Source organism: Hypanus sabinus, chromosome 28 (assembly GCF_030144855.1).
Source record: "Hypanus sabinus isolate sHypSab1 chromosome 28, sHypSab1.hap1, whole genome shotgun sequence".
Classification (NCBI taxonomy): domain Eukaryota; kingdom Metazoa; phylum Chordata; class Chondrichthyes; order Myliobatiformes; family Dasyatidae; genus Hypanus; species Hypanus sabinus.
Window position 1 is genome coordinate 958644 of NC_082733.1, and position 17562 is coordinate 976205.

Below are 17562 nucleotides of genomic sequence, written 5' to 3' on the forward strand. Positions count from 1 at the left end.
AATTAAACTAATTTAGAAGGCACCCTGGTGGACATGGATAAATTGGGCCGAAGGCCTTGTTTTATGCTCCGATTCTGCTGGGCACAGCCTGTAACTGTGGTCATACATTCCGAAGTTAATGATTGTCCACGATGTTTCACATAACAACACAAGCCCCTTTCCCATCCCTCCCATTCGCACACAGACATGCCTGCAGGACAGGTGGCTCCTGGGCTTCCAATCCTTGGCCCTGGATTCTTTGACTTGTAGATATTAGACCTCCAATTTTGCACTTCGAGCCTCGATTTGCATGGATCTCTGATCCTAGTGACTCCTCCGGGACTCTACTTTTGGACTTTGATCTTCAATCTTCAGGTTTCTATCTTCACACTTGTCAGGCTTTGGATTTTGACGTGACTTTTGGGCACAATCTTCTGGACTTGGATGGACCCCAACTTCCATTCTGATACAGACTGGGTTATCTGAAAATGTTGAATGCATTGTGAGTCCAAAGGCAAGAACGTGCCTAGAGGGAAGATGGGATGTTAGCCTGGATTAGAACAGTGTAGACTGGTCAGAGTGGTATGGAAAGTAGGGTAACTAGAAACTAGTTGCAGACTGAAGAGGTGTTCTATAAAACAATCAGTCTGGCTGGATTTAAGTCTCGTGCAGACCCATGTTGTAAGTACTACATGTAATACACTTCAGACGAAAGGCCTTGATAGTGAGAGAGGAGGATGAACCTTTTGCAGTTATATGAGAAGATGCTGTGAGGATAGAGTGGTTATTATTGAAGAAAGAGCAAGCTCTGGGAGTCTCAATGCTGACAGGAAAGGAGGGAAGATGTCTATGCTAGTACAATCTTGTTAGAGGACAGATTTAAAAATAATAAATGGGAGGCTGGTGGAGTGGAAACTGATCCACTCTTCCTTGACTAGGAAGAGAACAAGCTAGAGATTCAGTGCAGGAAATTAAGCAGACGACCGAGACCCTGTCAATAACAGTAGAGGAAAGGGATAGGTAAGGAAAAAGGAAGGCTGAGAGGCACTGGTACAGAAAGTTGTTGGTAGAATATGTAAATAATTACACAGGAGAAACAGACTAAATGATTGTAGGAAAAGGTGTACGTATGAAGCGACACCTTGTCACCTATATTCTTTACACCACTTTACTCTTTGCAATGTAAAGCTCAGGTTTCCCTAGATTTTTGTTAGTTCTGTTGAAAGGTCATTAAACTAAAATGTTGCTCTGTTCTCTTCAAGGATATTGGCTGACCTATGGGTATTTAACCTCATTTCAACATTACTTCCAGTAGTATGAGGGGATACTTAAGTGAAGTATTAAAGATTGACTTGGGAAAAGACTAACAAATTGTGAAGTTGTTCAATAATTATATTATCTCTGTTCAACACTGAGTACTCTTGTGGTAGAATTGATTCATTTGCAGGTTTGAAGTATACATGCTGAGTACCGTGTACTCTTGAGATACTGAGTGAGAGTTTTTCCTTGAAGCAGCTCGTAACATGTGCATGGTTTGACAAACATGGTCAATTGTTTAACATGTGAAGCATGCTATTTTTAAAGCAGGAATGGTTGCTAACAAGGTAGAATGAAGAAGTGGCATTGCCCATTTCTATGGTTCCAGGGATTTGGGAAAATCTTGGCTTTGCTAAATTGCTTTAGCTATTTCTAATATCAAATATTTCAGCTGCTCGGACACATTTGGTCTCCTGGCAAATATGGTATCTGTTGTGTCTTTGCAATTAAATAAATCAATTAAATAAAGCATACACACCAGAAATGGTGTATTCACATAGCATTGAGAGGGCAAGAGAGAGCATGACGATGCATGTGCATAGACAACAGTCCATATGTAGTGCTAAGGAGAGTAATTTCTCTAAAACAAATAGATTCATATTTTACACTTCCTCCCCCTTTAGATTAATGCACCATAAAACTTTTTTCAAAACATTCGATTTCCCTTTCACAAACCATATTCATGCATTCACAAAAATAGTCCATAACTAACATCACTGTTCTAAAGATTTAGTCTTTTGGGTGGTGCTCTTTCTATCAGGATAGCGCACCTGGACCAGTAGAGTGGCATCAGGTTTGGCAGTGTCTTGTCATTGATAAATTCTTGTCGTGCCTTTGGACCAGTGGAGTAGCATCAGGTTTGGTGCGTGTCTTGTCAAAGACAACGTTCCTGGTTGCCAATGTCACATTGCTGTCAGTGACATGATAATCACTGACAGGCAAATCTAGTGGCTGTAATGTGTCTGTCTTGTTGGATGCCATCAACTCAGGTGTGTTCTTTAGTTGTGCATCCAGTATCTGGTCCACATGACATCTAGTATGATCTCCAACATCTGCTGGGTACATCAGTGGTCTAGTTCTTATAGTTATCCTACCAGGTGTCCACTTGTCTTCTCAGTAATCACAAGCTAGGACTTCCTGTTCAACCTTGCATTTCCTTGCTAATTTACTTGGCAACTGGTCAAACTGTTTATTCAGCACTTCCCTCCGTAGATCTGGTTTCAGGAGGTCTATGGAAGACCTCAGATTCTCGTTCATGAGCAGCATTACAGGTGCTTGATTTGTGGTTACATGAACAGTTCTAATACATAAAAAAAAGTTGTCCACTGTGTGCTGTAGAGAAATATCCTCCTTGTCCATCACTTTAATGCACCTCTTGAAAGTTTGGATAAACCTTTCAGCTAACACATTTGTTCCTAGGTGGTGAGAAGCTAACTTGAAATGTCTGAAGCCATTTTTCTTCATGAACAGTTAGAATTCTTCTGATATGTATTGTGATCTGTTGTCACTCCTAACTTGTTCTGGTAAGCCATTTCTGGCAAAGGTAGTCCTCAGAGTGGAGACGGTCTCTGCTGAGGTGGTTGGCTTCATTGGTAGAACCTCAGGCCACCTCGAATGAGCATCCACAGCAATCAGAAGCATGGAGTCCATGAATCGTCCAGCAAAGTCAAGATGCGCTCTTTGCCATGGTGACAATGGCCACTTCCATGGGTGTAACGGTGCCTATGGGGCTGCATTTTGAACTTTTTGGCTTCCAGAACAGCTTTTAACCATGTCTTCAATCTGTTTATGTATTCCCGGCCATCACACGTAGTTCTGGGCCAGACTCTTCATCTTGACTGTAACCAGATACCCTTCATGCAGATTCTCTAACACTCTGGTTTGCAGTTTAGAGGGCACAACATGTGATCCTTTGACATAACGACTTGTCTCTCTGAACTCTGGAAGCATAGATGGCCATGGTGACTTTTGACAATGTCAAGTTATTCCTTGTTTCCTTTTGCATTTCAGAATTTGGTTCACCAGTGCTGTGTAGAACACTCAACTGGGTCACAATATGAAGGCTTGCCTTCTTCAGTTGCCAACAGTGACAAGCTGTCAGCATTGCTGTGTTGTTTGCTACCCTTGAACTCTATATTATAAAAATGGGCTCCTAGGAACAGTGACCAATGTTGTAACCAGGTAGCAGATGTCACTGGAATTCCCTTCCTAGATTGAAAATGGACACAAGGGGCTGGTGATCTGTTACTAGAATAAACTTTTGTCCATAGAGTGAGTAGTGGAACTTCTTTATTCCACATACTAGAAGAAGGGCCTTTGTGTATTTGTGCATAGTTGCGTTCTGCACTCATCAGTGATCTTGAAGTAAATGCAGTTGGATGTCAGATCCCTCCTTAATAATCTGTGATAAATTGGCTGCGTCGCACCACAAGTCAGCCTGATGAGTCATATAGGTGAGTTCATCTGATGTTATTAGTCGCTTTTTTGCCTTGAATACTCTCACATCTTTCTGACCATTCCCACTTTGCTCCTGTCTACAACAGTGCATTCAGTGGGTGCAGCACTGTAGCAATGTTTGGGAGAAACTAGTGGTAGTAGTTTACAAGGCTCAAGTATAACCTGAGTTGTGACATATTTTCCGGTTTGGGTTCCTGCAGCATTGCTTCAGTCTCCTCTTGTGATTGATGTAAGCCATGTTTATCAATGACATGTCCACAATATGAGATTTCATTGTTGAAAAACTCACATTTGTATCTCTTTGCATGCAGACCATACTCACTTAAGTACTTTACCAGGGTTCTGGAGGGGTTCTTCAATATTCTTGCCAGTCACGATGATGTCAGCAAGGTAACATTGTGTTCCTGGGATATCTTGGAGCATTTGGTCTATTGTTCTTTGCCAAATTGCTGGAGCTGACATGACGCCAAAAATGAGTTAGTAGTACTGGAACAGTCCCTTGTGAGTGTTGATTGTGAGAAAATTCCTGCTTGACTTGTCAGGGAGAGTGAGGTGTTGATAGAGAGGAGTTACAAGCAGGTGGTCACACCGGGACCATGGGAGGCAGACAGGTGGGTCACGGTTAGGAGGGGGAAGGGGAAGAGTCTAGAGAGTACCCCAGTGGCTGTACCCCTTAACAATAAGTACTCCTGTTTGAGTACTGCTGTGGAGGACAGCCTACCTTGGGGAAGGAACAATGGTCATGCCTCCAGCACAGAGTCTGACCCTGTGACTCAGAAGGGTAGGGAAAGAAAGAGGAAGGCAGTAGTAATAGGGGACTCGATGGTTAGGGGGTCAGATAGGCCATTCTGTGGACGCGATCAGGAGACCCGGATGGTAGTTTGCCTCCCTGGTGCCAGGGTTCGGGATGTTTCTGATCACGTCCAAGATATCCTGAAGTGGGAGGTCGAGGAGCCAGAAGTCGTGGTACATATAGGTACCAATGACATAGGTAGGAAAAGGGAAGAGGTCCTGAAAGGAGAATATAGGGAGTTAGAAAGGGAGTTGAGACGAAGGACCACAAAGGTAGTAATCTCAGGATTACTGCCTGTGCCATGCGACAGTGAGAGTAGGAATGGAATGAGGTGGAGGATAAATGCGTGGCTGAGGGATTGGAGTAGGGGGCAGGGATTCAAGATTCTGGATCATTGGGACCTCTTTTAGGGCAGGTGTGATCTGTACAAAAAGGACAGGTTACACTTGAATCCCAGGGGGACCAATATCCTGGCGGGGAGATTTGCTAAGGCTATTGGGGAGACTTTAAATTAGAATGGTTGGGGGTGGGAATCAATTTCAAGAGACTAGGGGAGAGGAGGTTAGTTCACAAATAGAAAAAGCTAGTGGAAAGTGTGTGAAGGAGGATAGGCAGGTGGTAGAGAGGGGAGCGCTCAGACTGAAGATGTAGGAGAGAAGGAAGAAAAAGATAATAAAGTTGATCGTATTGTTAGGGAAAAACAGAGAGGAGGAGGTGGAGAGTTTCTTAAATGCATCTATTTTAATGCTAGGAGCATTGTAAGAAAGGTGGATGAGCTTAGAGCATGGATTGATACCTGGAAATATGATGATGTAGCTATTAGTGAAGCATGGTTACAGGAAGGGTGTGATTGGCAACTAAATATTCCAGGATTTTGTTGCTTCAGGTGTGATAGAAATGGAGGGGCAAGAGGAGGAGGTGTTGCATCGCTTGTCCGAGAAAATATTACAGTGGTGCTCTGGCAGGATAGATTAGAGGGCTCATCTAGGGAGCCAACTTGGGTGGTATTGAGGAATGGGAAAGGTGTAGTAACACTTATAAGGGAGTAACACTTATATATGTATTATAGACCACCTAATGAGTGAGAATTGGAGGAGAAAATTTGTAAGGCGATAGCAGATATTTGTAGTAAGCACAAGGTTGTGATTGTGGGAGATTTTAATTTTCCACACATAGACTGGGAAGCCCATTCTGTAAAAGGGCTGGATGGTTTGTAGTTTGTAAAATGTGTGCAGGATAGTTTTTTGCAGCAATACATAAAGGTGCTGACTAGAGAAGGGGCAGTGTTAGATCTCTTGTAAGAGAATGAGATAGGTCAGCTGATCACAATACCATTAGTTTCAATATAATTATGGAGAAGGATAGGACTGCACCCAGGGTTGAGATTTTTGATTGGAGAAAGGCTAACTTTGAGGGGATGCGAAAGGATTTAGGAGGAGTGGATTGGGACAATTTGTTTTATGGGAAGGATGTAATAGAGAAATGGAGGTCATTTAAAGGTGAAATTTTGAGGGTACAGAATCTTTATGTTCCTGTTAGGTTGAAAGGAAAGGTTAAAAGTTTGAGAGCGTCATGGTTTTCAAGGGATATTGGAAACTTGGTTCAGAAAAAGAGGGAGATCTACAATAAATATAGGCAGCATGGAGTAAATGAGGTGCTTGAGGAATATAAAGAATGTAAAAAGAATCTTAAGAAAGAAATTAGAAAAGCTAAAAGAAGATATGAGGTTGCTTTGGCAAGTAAGGTGAAAATAAATCCAAAGGGTTTCTACAGTTATATTAATAGCAAAAGGATAGTGAGGGATAAAATTGGTCCCTTAGAGAATCAGAGTGGACAGCTATGTATGGAGCTGAAAGAGGTGGGGGAGATCTTGAACAATTTCTTTTCTTCGGTATTCACTAAGGAGAAGGATATTGAATTGTGTAAGGGAAACAAGTAGGGAAGTTATGGAAACTATGACAGTTAAAGAGGAGGAAGTACTGGCACTTTTAAGGAAAATAAAAGTGGATAAATCTCCGGATCCTGGCAGGATGTTCCCTAGGACCTTGAGGGAAGTTGGTGTAGAAATAGCAGGGGCTCTGACAGAAATATTTCAAATATCATTAGAAACGGGGATGGTGCCTGGGGATTGGAGTATTGCTCATGTGGTTCCATTGTTTAAAAAGGGTTCTAAGAGTAAACCGAGCAATTATAGGCCTGTCAGTTTGACGTCAGTGGTGGGTAAATTAATGGAAAGTATTCTTAGAGATGGTATATATAATTATCTGGATAGACAGGGTCTGATGAGGAATAGTCAGCATGGATTTGTGCGTGGAAGGTCATGTTTAACAAATCTTAATGAATTTTTTGAAGAGGTTACGAGGAAAGTAGACAAGGGTAAAGCAGTGGATGTTGTCTATATGGACTTCAGTAAGGCCTTTGACAGGGTTCCACATGGAAGGTTAGTTAGGAAGGTTCAATCGTTAGGTATTAATATTGAAGTAGTAAAATGGATTCAACAGCGGCTGATGGGAGATGCCAGAGAGTAGTGGTGGATAACTGTTTGTCAGGTTGGAGGCCAGTGACTAGTGGTGTGCCTCAGGGATCTGTATTAGGTCCAATGTTTTTAGTCATATACATTAATGATCTGGATGATGGGGTGGTAAATTGGATTAGTAAGTATGCGGATGATACTAAGATAGGTGGCATACTGGATAATGAAGTAGGTTTTCAAAGTTTGCAGAGAGATTTAGGCCAGTTGGAAGAGTGGGCTGAATGATGGCAGATGGAGTTTAATGCTGGTAAGTGTGAGGTGCTACATTTTGGTAGGAATAATCCAAATAGGACATAAATGGTAAATGTAGGGCATTGAAGAATGCAGTAGAACAGAGTGATCTAGGAATAATGGTGCATAGTTCCCTGAAGGTGGAATCTCATGTGGATAGGGTGGTGAAGAAAGCTTTTGGTATGCTGACTTTTATAAATCGGAGCATTGAGTATAGGAGCTGGGATGTAATGTTAAAATTGTACAAGGCATTGGTAAGGCTGAAGTTGAAGAATTGTGAACAGTTCTGTTAACTGAATTATAGGAAAGATATCAACAAAATAGAGACAGTACAGAGAAGATTTACTAGAATGTTACCTGGGTTTCAGCATCTAAGTTACAGGGAAAGGCTGAACAAGTTAGGTCTTTATTCTTTGGAGTGTAGAAGGTTAAGGGGGACTTGATAGAGGTATTTAAAATAATGAGGGGGATAGATCGAGTTGACGTGGATAGGCTTTTTCCTTTGAGAGTAGGGGAGATTCAAACAAGAGGACATGATTTGAGAGTTAGGTGGCAAAAGTTTAAGGGTAACACGAGGGGGAATTTCTTTACTCAGAGAGTGGTAGCTGTGTGGAACGAGCTTCCAGTAGAAGTGGTTGAGGCAGGTTCGGTATTGTCATTTAAAGTAAAATTGGATAGTTATATGGATAGGAAAGGAATGGGGGATTGTGGGCTGAGTGTGGGCCAGTGGGACTAGGTGAGTGTAAGCGTCGGCACAGACTAGAAGGGCCGAGATGGCCTGTTTCCGTGCTGTAATTGTTATTTGTTTTATGTATATATGACTCCTCAATCTCCATTTGCAGATAGGCTTGTGACAAGTCAATCTTTGAAAACCTCTCCCCACCTGCCAACGATGCAAAAATGTCCTCTATTCGTGGCGGGAGATACTGCACAGTGCGCAGCATTGGGTGAAAGCTCACTTTGAAATCTCCATACATGTGAATGGCTCCGGCCTTCCCTTTCTTGATCACTGGGATAATGGTGTGGCCCAATTTCTCCGGTCCACCTTGGAGAGAATTCCAGGCACCTCCAAGCTCTGAAATTCAGCATCACTTTAAGTCATAGTGCATAAGGCACTGGATGTGCTTTATGGAATCTGCTTAATTCAATTTAATTCTGGCCTTCATGCCTTTGAGCTTACCAATCCCCTTCTCAACCACCTCATTAGCATTAAGCAGCCATGACTGTCTCTGGTTATTACTACCATTTGGGCTGCAGTTGCCTGCCGCTGACACATTGAGAGCTTTGACTGAGTGCCAGTCTAGTTGGACTTTTCTCAAACATTTACATCCAAAAAGTGCTGGCCCTTCACTTTTCAATACATAAAGCTCTAAATGCTGTGTTTGGCCTCAGTTTGCCTTTGGGAGATGCTTTTTTGCCTGTACAGGTCTTTAGCATCACTGAGGTCTTCTCTAATGATAGCTTAGAAATATCATATCAACTAAATAAAAGCACACACACGTGAGATGGTGTATTTACATTGCAGTAACAGGGAGAGAGTGAGAGAGCAGCATTACGCATATGTAGATCAATATGCACATGTATACAGCAGATCAGTATGCACACATAGACAATAGTCTATATGTAGTCATTGCTCTAAAAGAAATAGATCCATACATTCCAGTAATGGTTATTTGGATATCATTCCTCTTGGAACTAAGATCTCACATCTTATTTTTAAAACAGCATGAGCAGCAGATCAGTGTTTGTGGGCAGAAGATAGTTAATGTTTTAGAATAGATAAAAATTGAAAGTCTAACATGTTTTCAATTTGGAAAAGTGGGGGTGAAATAGGGCAGAATCAAGGGGGGTGGATATGACAAGATGGAGCTTAATAAACTGAATGACTGGCAGTGGTGCTGGGTGAGAGTGGGCAGGGAAAGGATATTAAACACAGCCTACATTGAGGAGGTAAATGAAAACTTAGAAAGGAGAAAAAAAATGCAAAACAATCCTAGAGCTGAGACGTGTAATAGTGCAGGTGCTGGAAATCTGAAATACTGCAGATTCTGCTGGATGTACTCAACAGGCCAGTCAGCATCTGAGAAGGGAGAAAAGAGCGGTTAGTTACAGTTGAATAAAAGGTGATTGTATTCAAGCCCTGCCATGACTGTTGAGCATCCTTCATTGATTCAAGTTTAGTCTGGAATTGTCAGACCTCTTTTAACTTTCTTGGTACGATCCCTGAAAAAGCCTTCTCACAGGCAAACGGTAAGTTCAGACTAAACTGGAATCAATGAAGGATGCTCGATAGTTGTGGCAGGGCTTGAATGGTAAATAGTAATAGGGCTTTTATAAAGTAAAATGAAGTGACATAGGCAACAACAGGGCTTCGTTTCCAGATGAGCTCAATGCCTTCCATGCTCATCAAAACGTGGAGGAACCATCACAAACTCCCACAACCCTGATGTTCCTGTGATTTCAGTCTCTGAGGCTGATGTGTGAGCAGCCTTCAGGAGGGTGAGCCCATGGAAAACATCTGGCACAGGTGGGCTACCTGGCCAGATGTGTGCTGATCAACTGACTGGGTGTTCACTGAGATCTTTAACCCCTTGCTTCAGCAATCTGGGGTACTGCTTCCAGCAGGCTTCAATTATACCAGTTATAAGAGTACATGGTAACTTGCATCAATGACTATTGCCCAGTAGCACTTGAAGTGAAGCGTTTTGAAAATATTTTGATGAAGCATATCAACTCCTGCCTGAGAAGCAACTTGGATCCACTCCAATTTGCCTACCTATGCAAAAGGTCCATAGCAGAAGCCATCTCATTGCCTGCCTCTTCATTCAACCGTGGAGCAAGTATGCATTTATTAGGATGCTCTGTATTGACTTCAGTTTGGCATTCATCATTCCCTCAAATCTAATCAATGTTTCAAGTCCTTGGCTTCAATGCCTACTTGTGCAATTAGATCCTCAATTTCCTCACTTGTAGATCCCAGGTCAGTTTGGATTGGCAACAACATCTCCTCCACAATCTCCATCAGCACAGGCACACCACAAGGCTGTGTGCTTAGCTCCCCGCTTTACCCACTTTAAACATATGACTGTGGGTTAAGCACAGCTGTAATGCCATATTCAATTTTGTTGACGCCACTGTCATGGTCTGAATCATAGGATGAATCAGCATATAGGAGGGAGATTGAAAATATGGCCGAGTGGAGTCACAACAACAACCTCTCATTCAGTGTCAGTAAGACCAAGGAGATAATGTTTGACTACAGAGGGAGAAAGCCGTGGGTTCATGAGCCAGTCTTCATTGGGAGATCAGAAATCAGCAACTTTAAATACCTCAGTGTATTTGCTTCAGAGGAGCTGTTCTGGGCCCAACCTGTAAGAGCATTTATGAAGAAAACATGTCAGTACCCCTCCTTCCTTAGGCGTTCATAAAGATTTGGCATGATATCTAAAGCTCTGACAAACTTCTATGGATATGTGGTGAGAAGTATTTTGACTGGTTGCATTACAGCCTGGTATGGAAACACCAATGCCCCTGAATGGAAAATCCTAGAGCCCAGTCCATCACAGGTAAAGCCCTCCCTATTATTGAACACATCTACACAGTGTGTTGTCACAGGAGAGCAACGCCCATCATCAGGAACCCCTGCCACCCAGGACATACTCTCTTCTTGCTCTTGCCATCAGGAAGAAGGTACAGGAATCTCAGGGCTCACACCACCAAGTTCAGGAACAGTTATTACTTGTCAATCATCAAGCTCTTGAATCAAAGGGGATAACTTCACACAACTTCACTCGCTTCATCACTGAGAGTTCCCATGACCTATGTACTCACTTTCAAGGCACTTCACCTTAGGTTCTCAATATTTATCTATTGCTTGTCTGTCTGTCTATCCTTCTTTTGTGTTTGTATTTGCACACTGGTTATACGCTCAGTTTGTGCAGTTCTTCATTGATTCTATCATGGTTATTGGATTTGTTGAATATTCATACAACAAAATGAATCTTAGGGTTGTATAAGGTGACATATATGTACATTGATAATAAATTTATTTTGAGCTTTCAATTTTTTGAGTTGGTGTTCCTTAAGCTTGTGTTGGTTCACATTGAGTCAGAATAAGATGCTAAAAGCAGCTCTGAGTGGGATGAAGAAATGAAGTGATGGGCAACTGGAACCCTTAGTTTGAAAGGAGATGTACAATGGTGCAGGAAGCCCACCCAAGTTTGGTTTCTTCATTGTAGAGGAGAATATGAACTGTTTCTGTCTTGGCTGGCAACTCAATTTGAGAACCTACATTTGCTCATATTTCTGAATTCCAGCAGATGCTTATTTTTGAAACATCCATCTGAATCACAGCTTGGTTATATTTTTGTCATGAACTTCTGAGTTTCCATGTTTAGTGGAAATAAATGGTATATTATATTGAGTGACGTTGAAATAATGTCCCCGCATATTGGAAGTCTTTCTTGTGCTGCTACACTGCAGCCAACAGGACTAGTCTGTTTCAAAGTTCTTCCAGTTTAAAAAAAATCAAGCTGTGTTATAATTAATATGCGACTTAGAAATAATAATTGAATTCTTGTGTTGCCTGGTTCACTCCCTGCCGTGATCTCTAGCTACACTTTGAGTCATAGTCACACTGAACTTCAGTCCTCCATGTTAATTCCATTTGCCTATGTTAGATCCTTACCATGGCAAGACAAACACTTGTCTCAGAATCAGATTCTGATTCGTTATCACTGACAGATGTCATGAGATTTGTTATTTAGCAGCAGCAGTACAGAGAAAGACATAAAAACTACTCTAAGTTGCACAAATAAGAAAAGAATGCAAAGGATGAATAACCAGGTATTGTTCGCAGATTCATGAAACAGTCAGTGGAAGTTTGATGGCAAAGTGAATGGGGCTGTTCCTAAAATGTTGAGTATACTGTAGGTCTTCAGGCTCCTGTACCTCTTCCGCAATCATAGTAATCAAAGAGGCTATGTCCCAGATGGTGAAAGTCCTTAATGATAGATGTCACCTCTGGAGCACCACCTCTTGATGGTTGTGCCCTCAATGGAAGTAGCTGAATCTGCAGTCTATATCAGAGCCTCCATACCAGACTGTGATACAACCAGCCACAATGCTCTCCATGTACATCCGTCCACAGAACTGTGGAAATAGTGCTGCTTAAAGATTGTGAGGGGTTCTATCTTCACCACCTCTGGCTGTGTTCCAGATTCCAACCACTCTCTGAGTGAAAAAGATCCCCTCTAAACCTACCTTTCACATTAACCCTATGCCTTGTGGTCTCAGACACCCCATGATGGGAGAGGTTCTTATTATCTACCCTGCCTACTCCTCTAATAACATAGTGTTACGAATGTACCACAGCTCTGAGGGGCCGAAGGATGCGGGGTAGCCCCCTCCTTTGTGAGAATCGCAAGATCACTATTGAGTCAGTTCAGGAGACCCAGGAAATGAGAGAGAGATGTTTGGAATGTCTTGACCCCTCCGGCGATATAAAGCTACAGGAAACGGCCATTGTCTCTTGGAGACAATTGTGTATTAAAATACTATGCTTCGTGGAAGCCCTCAGGCAAAGTTGGCTGGTTGGTGGAGGGATTGCATCATCCCTACCCGATTGACATCTGCGACCCTGTGAGTCAGGATAAAAAAGGGTCTGTGGGAACAGCCCCTCAGACGCACCAGAACACTAGCGATCCCGTAATAACGAGAGCCGGTGGGAAGGACACGTGCGTTCGGTTCCATTTGCCCCGGAATCGGTGTGCCTTTACCACGGAAGAATGGTTTTTAGCTAACAATGGGGAAATCAACTCCCAACGACTCTCGAAGGGTTGACATCGTAAAAGGAATGGGCAAGTTTTAACCCGTCTTTCTCTCAAACCAAAACGCTGCAGCTTGAAGGAACGAAGGTGACTTTTATATTTCCATGGACAATACATTAATCCCTAGACAACAATAGAGCTATTCCTTATTATTATTATAATACCCGTGCTTTTAGATTTAGTATTGACGACGTATATCATCTGTATGTTTGCATTGATATTATTTTTGTGTATTTTTATCAATAAATACTGTTAAAAATAGTACCATCAGACTTCAACGGACCGCTCTATCTTTGCTGGTAAGTGACCCAGTTATGGGGTTCGTAACAACTTGGGATTCTCGTCTCGGGATTTGATACCAAATTGGAGGGCCAGTGAATCGGGCTTGTAAGTCCAAACTTGGATCTGGTTACGCGGGTAGCCAGACGGGAAACCAGCAAAGATGGAAGTAGGTGAATTTATAGAAAACCCGACTCTGGAGGTGCTAGAGGCGGCCACCAAATCAGACTTGATAAATTTGGCGAAGGGGTTAAACCTCGCAGAGGTGAGGTTGTCAATGAAAAAGCGGGAGGTGCGAAGAGCAATAACTCAGTATTATATTGGGAAGAATGTGTTTGTAGCTGAGGTATTGGAAAATATCCCTGAAAAGGTACCAGCTAGTGGGACGGCTCAGTTAGAGTTGGAGAAATTAAGGTTGGAACATGCAATTAAGGTAAAGCAGCTGGAAGCAGCTGAGAAGGAGAATGAAAGAGTCAAGAGAGAGAGGGAGCATGCACTCCAGCTAAAGGAGTTAGAGGTGAAACGGGAGAATGAAAGAGCCGAGAGAGAGAGGCAGCTTGTGCTCCAGCTAAAGGAGTTAGAGGTGAAACGGGAGCAGGAAAGAGCTGAGAAACAAAGAGAGCATGAAATTCAGTTAAAACAGCTGGAAGCAGCTGAGAAAGAGAGAGAGAGAGCTGAGAAGGAGAGAGAGTATGGGGAGGCAGAGAAACAAAGGAAACATGACTTGGAGATGGAGAAGTTAAGGCAAGGGCGAAGAGATCAAGGGTCAGACCGAGAGGAGCGGTTTAATGTTAGTTGAGAGTTGAGGTTAGTACCTCCGTTCGAGGAGACGGATGATGATAGTTATTTCTTGCATTTTGAGAAGGTGGCAGTGAATCAGAAGTGGTCCAGAGATCAGTGGGTGGCGCTGTTACAGAGTGTGTTAAAAGGGAAGGCACAATGAGCATATATGGCGTTGTCCATGAAGGAGGAAGAGGAGGAGAGTTATGACAAAGTGAAGGCGGCCATTCTCCGGAGTTATGAGTTAGTACCTGAAGCGTATAGACAAAAGTTCAGAAATTTAAAGAAAGGGTGGAATCAGACGTATACTGAGTTTGCCTATGAGAAGGGTGTGCTCTTGGACCGTTGGTGCACAGCAGAGATAGTGGAAGAGGATTATTGGCATCTCAGGGAGTTAATTCTGATTGAGGAATTTAAAGGTTGTGTTTCGGATGATATCCGGATGTATTTGAATGAGAAGCTGAGTAAGTCCATCTCCGAATTTGCTAGGTTCGCAGATGAATATGCCCTAACCCACAAGACAAAGTTCTCCTTGAATAAAAGTTCCCAGAGAGACTGTGGGAACAATCAAGAAAGCCCTCCGGCTGAGGCAGAGGTCCCGCCGGGAGCTAGTGGTAAGGTTGAGGGGGAAAAGGCCAGACAGCCAGAGATTTCCGGGCTTGACCTGTTTTAATTGTGGAAAGGGGGGGCATATTGCATCTAGGTGCTTTGCTCCAAGGAAAGAGACAGGAAAAGGGAAAGCAGCAGTCCCTATCGGATGTGCCGTGGTAATCAGTAAGTCGACAAGAGAGCCCCAGGTAGACAGAGTACGAGAAGGGTCTGAGACTTGTATGTCAAACGGAACCGTGTCTGTGAGGGAGGGAGACTCCCCAGTTCCAGTCCGGATCTGGAGAGACATGAGGGTCGAGCTATCATTGATCAGCAGTAAGGTACTAGATTTTGGTCGCAAGACGGGAATGGTAGCTGTGAAGGGAATAGGCAAAGGGACGGAAAAGGTGCCCTTGCATAGGGTCATTATGAATTGTGAGCTAGTCTCTGGACCAGTTGAAATGGGGGTGCAATCAGAATTCCCGAGAACTGACGCGGACGTCCTTCTGGGTAATAATTTAGCCGGTTGTAAGGTTTTATGCAGCAATGACGCTGACAAGACAGCTTGTGAGTGTTGAGGCTCCGCCCCTAGATTCCCAGATCTATCCCGCATGCGCGGTCACTCGCAGCATGTCGAGAAAGGCAGCTGAGACAGAGAGCAGTTTAAATCAGGCCAGTATCGATTTGGCCGAGATGTTCTTACTGACCCTGTACCACGAGGGTTTAGGGCAGGGGTCAGCAACCTTTACCACTGAAAGAGCCACTTGGACCCGTTTCCCACAGAAAAGAAAACACTGGGAGCCGCAAAACCCGTTTGACATTTAAAATGAAATAACACTGCATACAACATTTTGTTTTGCCTTTATGCTATGTATAAACAAACTATAATGTGTTGCATTTATGAAATTGATGAACTCCTGCAGAGAAAATGAAATTACATTTCTGCATGCAACAAAAACATTTTGAACTCCGAAAAAAAGACGTTGGGTTGAAGGTTACTTTTAAGTAAAATACTCAACGTCTATTTGAGTCCTTCTTGTATTTATGAAAAACGCCAAACTTAAATTTGCCGCCAGCAGCAAACCAAAAATAACGTCAGCCAGCTGTCAACCTGAAAAATAAAAGGACTATTTCACTGAACAATGAAAACATATGAATATACGTAAAATAATAGGCAATTAAAATATTTATCATACTTGTTCAGGTTGACTCACACCTGACAATGCAGTCGTATTCAGTAGGGATGGATCGATGCTTAGGGGAGTGACCGGGAAGGATAATGTGTTTTTTTCCTCTCTGAACTCACAGAAGCGTTTCCCAAACAATGTTTGCATTGCGATGATTGCAGAATGTAAATACCCCGAATTTATCATGTCGTGACCTTGTTTGAACTCTCTCAAATTGGGGAAGTGAGACAATGTGCCTTTCTGTAAATCTCTGGCAAGCAACGTCAACTTGCGCTCGAATGCCAAAACATCCTCCAACATGTGCAGGGCTGTACGTCCTTATCCCGTTGAAGAGCTGTGTTCAGCGTGTTCAGGTGCGCTGTCATGTCTACCATGAAGTGTAGCTTTTCCAGCCACTCTGGCTGTTCCAGGTCTGGAAAGGTGAGCCCTTTGCTGCCCAGGAAAGTTTTCACTTCTTCCAGACACGCGACAAAGCGTTTCAGCACCTCCCTTCTGGACAGCCAGCGATAAAAACATGTTGTAGCGGTGTGCTACACGCAGTCAGTAAACTGCAGTCAAAGATAGCTTTATTCGAACTAAACAGCCTTCTTTTAAGCCTCCCTCAACCCGCCCCCCATGGGCGCGGATGCTCCAAAAGACACGTACTCACAAACCCCCGTAGGCTATCTCCCTTAGCCTGAACGCTGGCTAATTGTGAGCCGGTTCGGATGTGTCAGGAAATGGGTCGCCACAACGTCTTATTTAGATTGTACAAGATCACCATAATCTTCAAATTTAGATTTACATTTCAAAAACTAACAAACTAACATAAAATAAAAATAAAATTAAATACTGACCATGTAGCGGTGTGCTACATGCAGCGCTAAAATTACGACACGGAGTCGGTAACTGCAGTCGAAGGAAAAAACTTTATTCGAAATCCTCAGCCTCACTTTTAAGCCTCCCTCAACCTGCCCCCCATGGCGCAGAGGCTCCAAAGCTCTGTGCTCGCAAACCCCCGTAGGCTATCTAATTGTGAGTCGGTTCGGATGTGCCAGGAAAAGGGTCGCCACAACCAATTATTTCCCAAAGCAACAGGGAGCCGCAGCACAGACGTAAAAGAGCCACATGTGGCTCCGGAGCCGCGGGTTGCCAACCCCCGGTTTAGGGGGTGGTAAAATGAAGAGTAGTAAAGTGAAAGAGAGTAAGGGAGAGGAGGTAGACGTGAGGAGAAAAGTTCTAGAGGCAGGAGATAAAGATGAGAAACAGATAGAGCTGTTAAAAGGTCCAGAGTTGGACATGGATGATCTGTCTGGTTTGGCAGAACTGTTTGAAGAAGTTGAAAATACTAAAGGTGTTCCCGATAATGAAATGAGGGCAGTCCTAGATGAAAAGGGTGCCCTTACCTTGAAGAAGTCTGCTGGGTTGGCAGATGAGGTTTTTTCAGGTTGAGTTTACTCCGGAAGGGAGTTGCCCAGAGGGTAGCTGGGAGGATCCGGGGAATTTAGAATTTGAAATGGGTATGGGTATTGAAAGCCTGGAAGAGGCAAATGTCCCATTTGAGTGTGTTCAAGATGTGGATGCACGTGGTACTGAACCTAGTAATGGAGC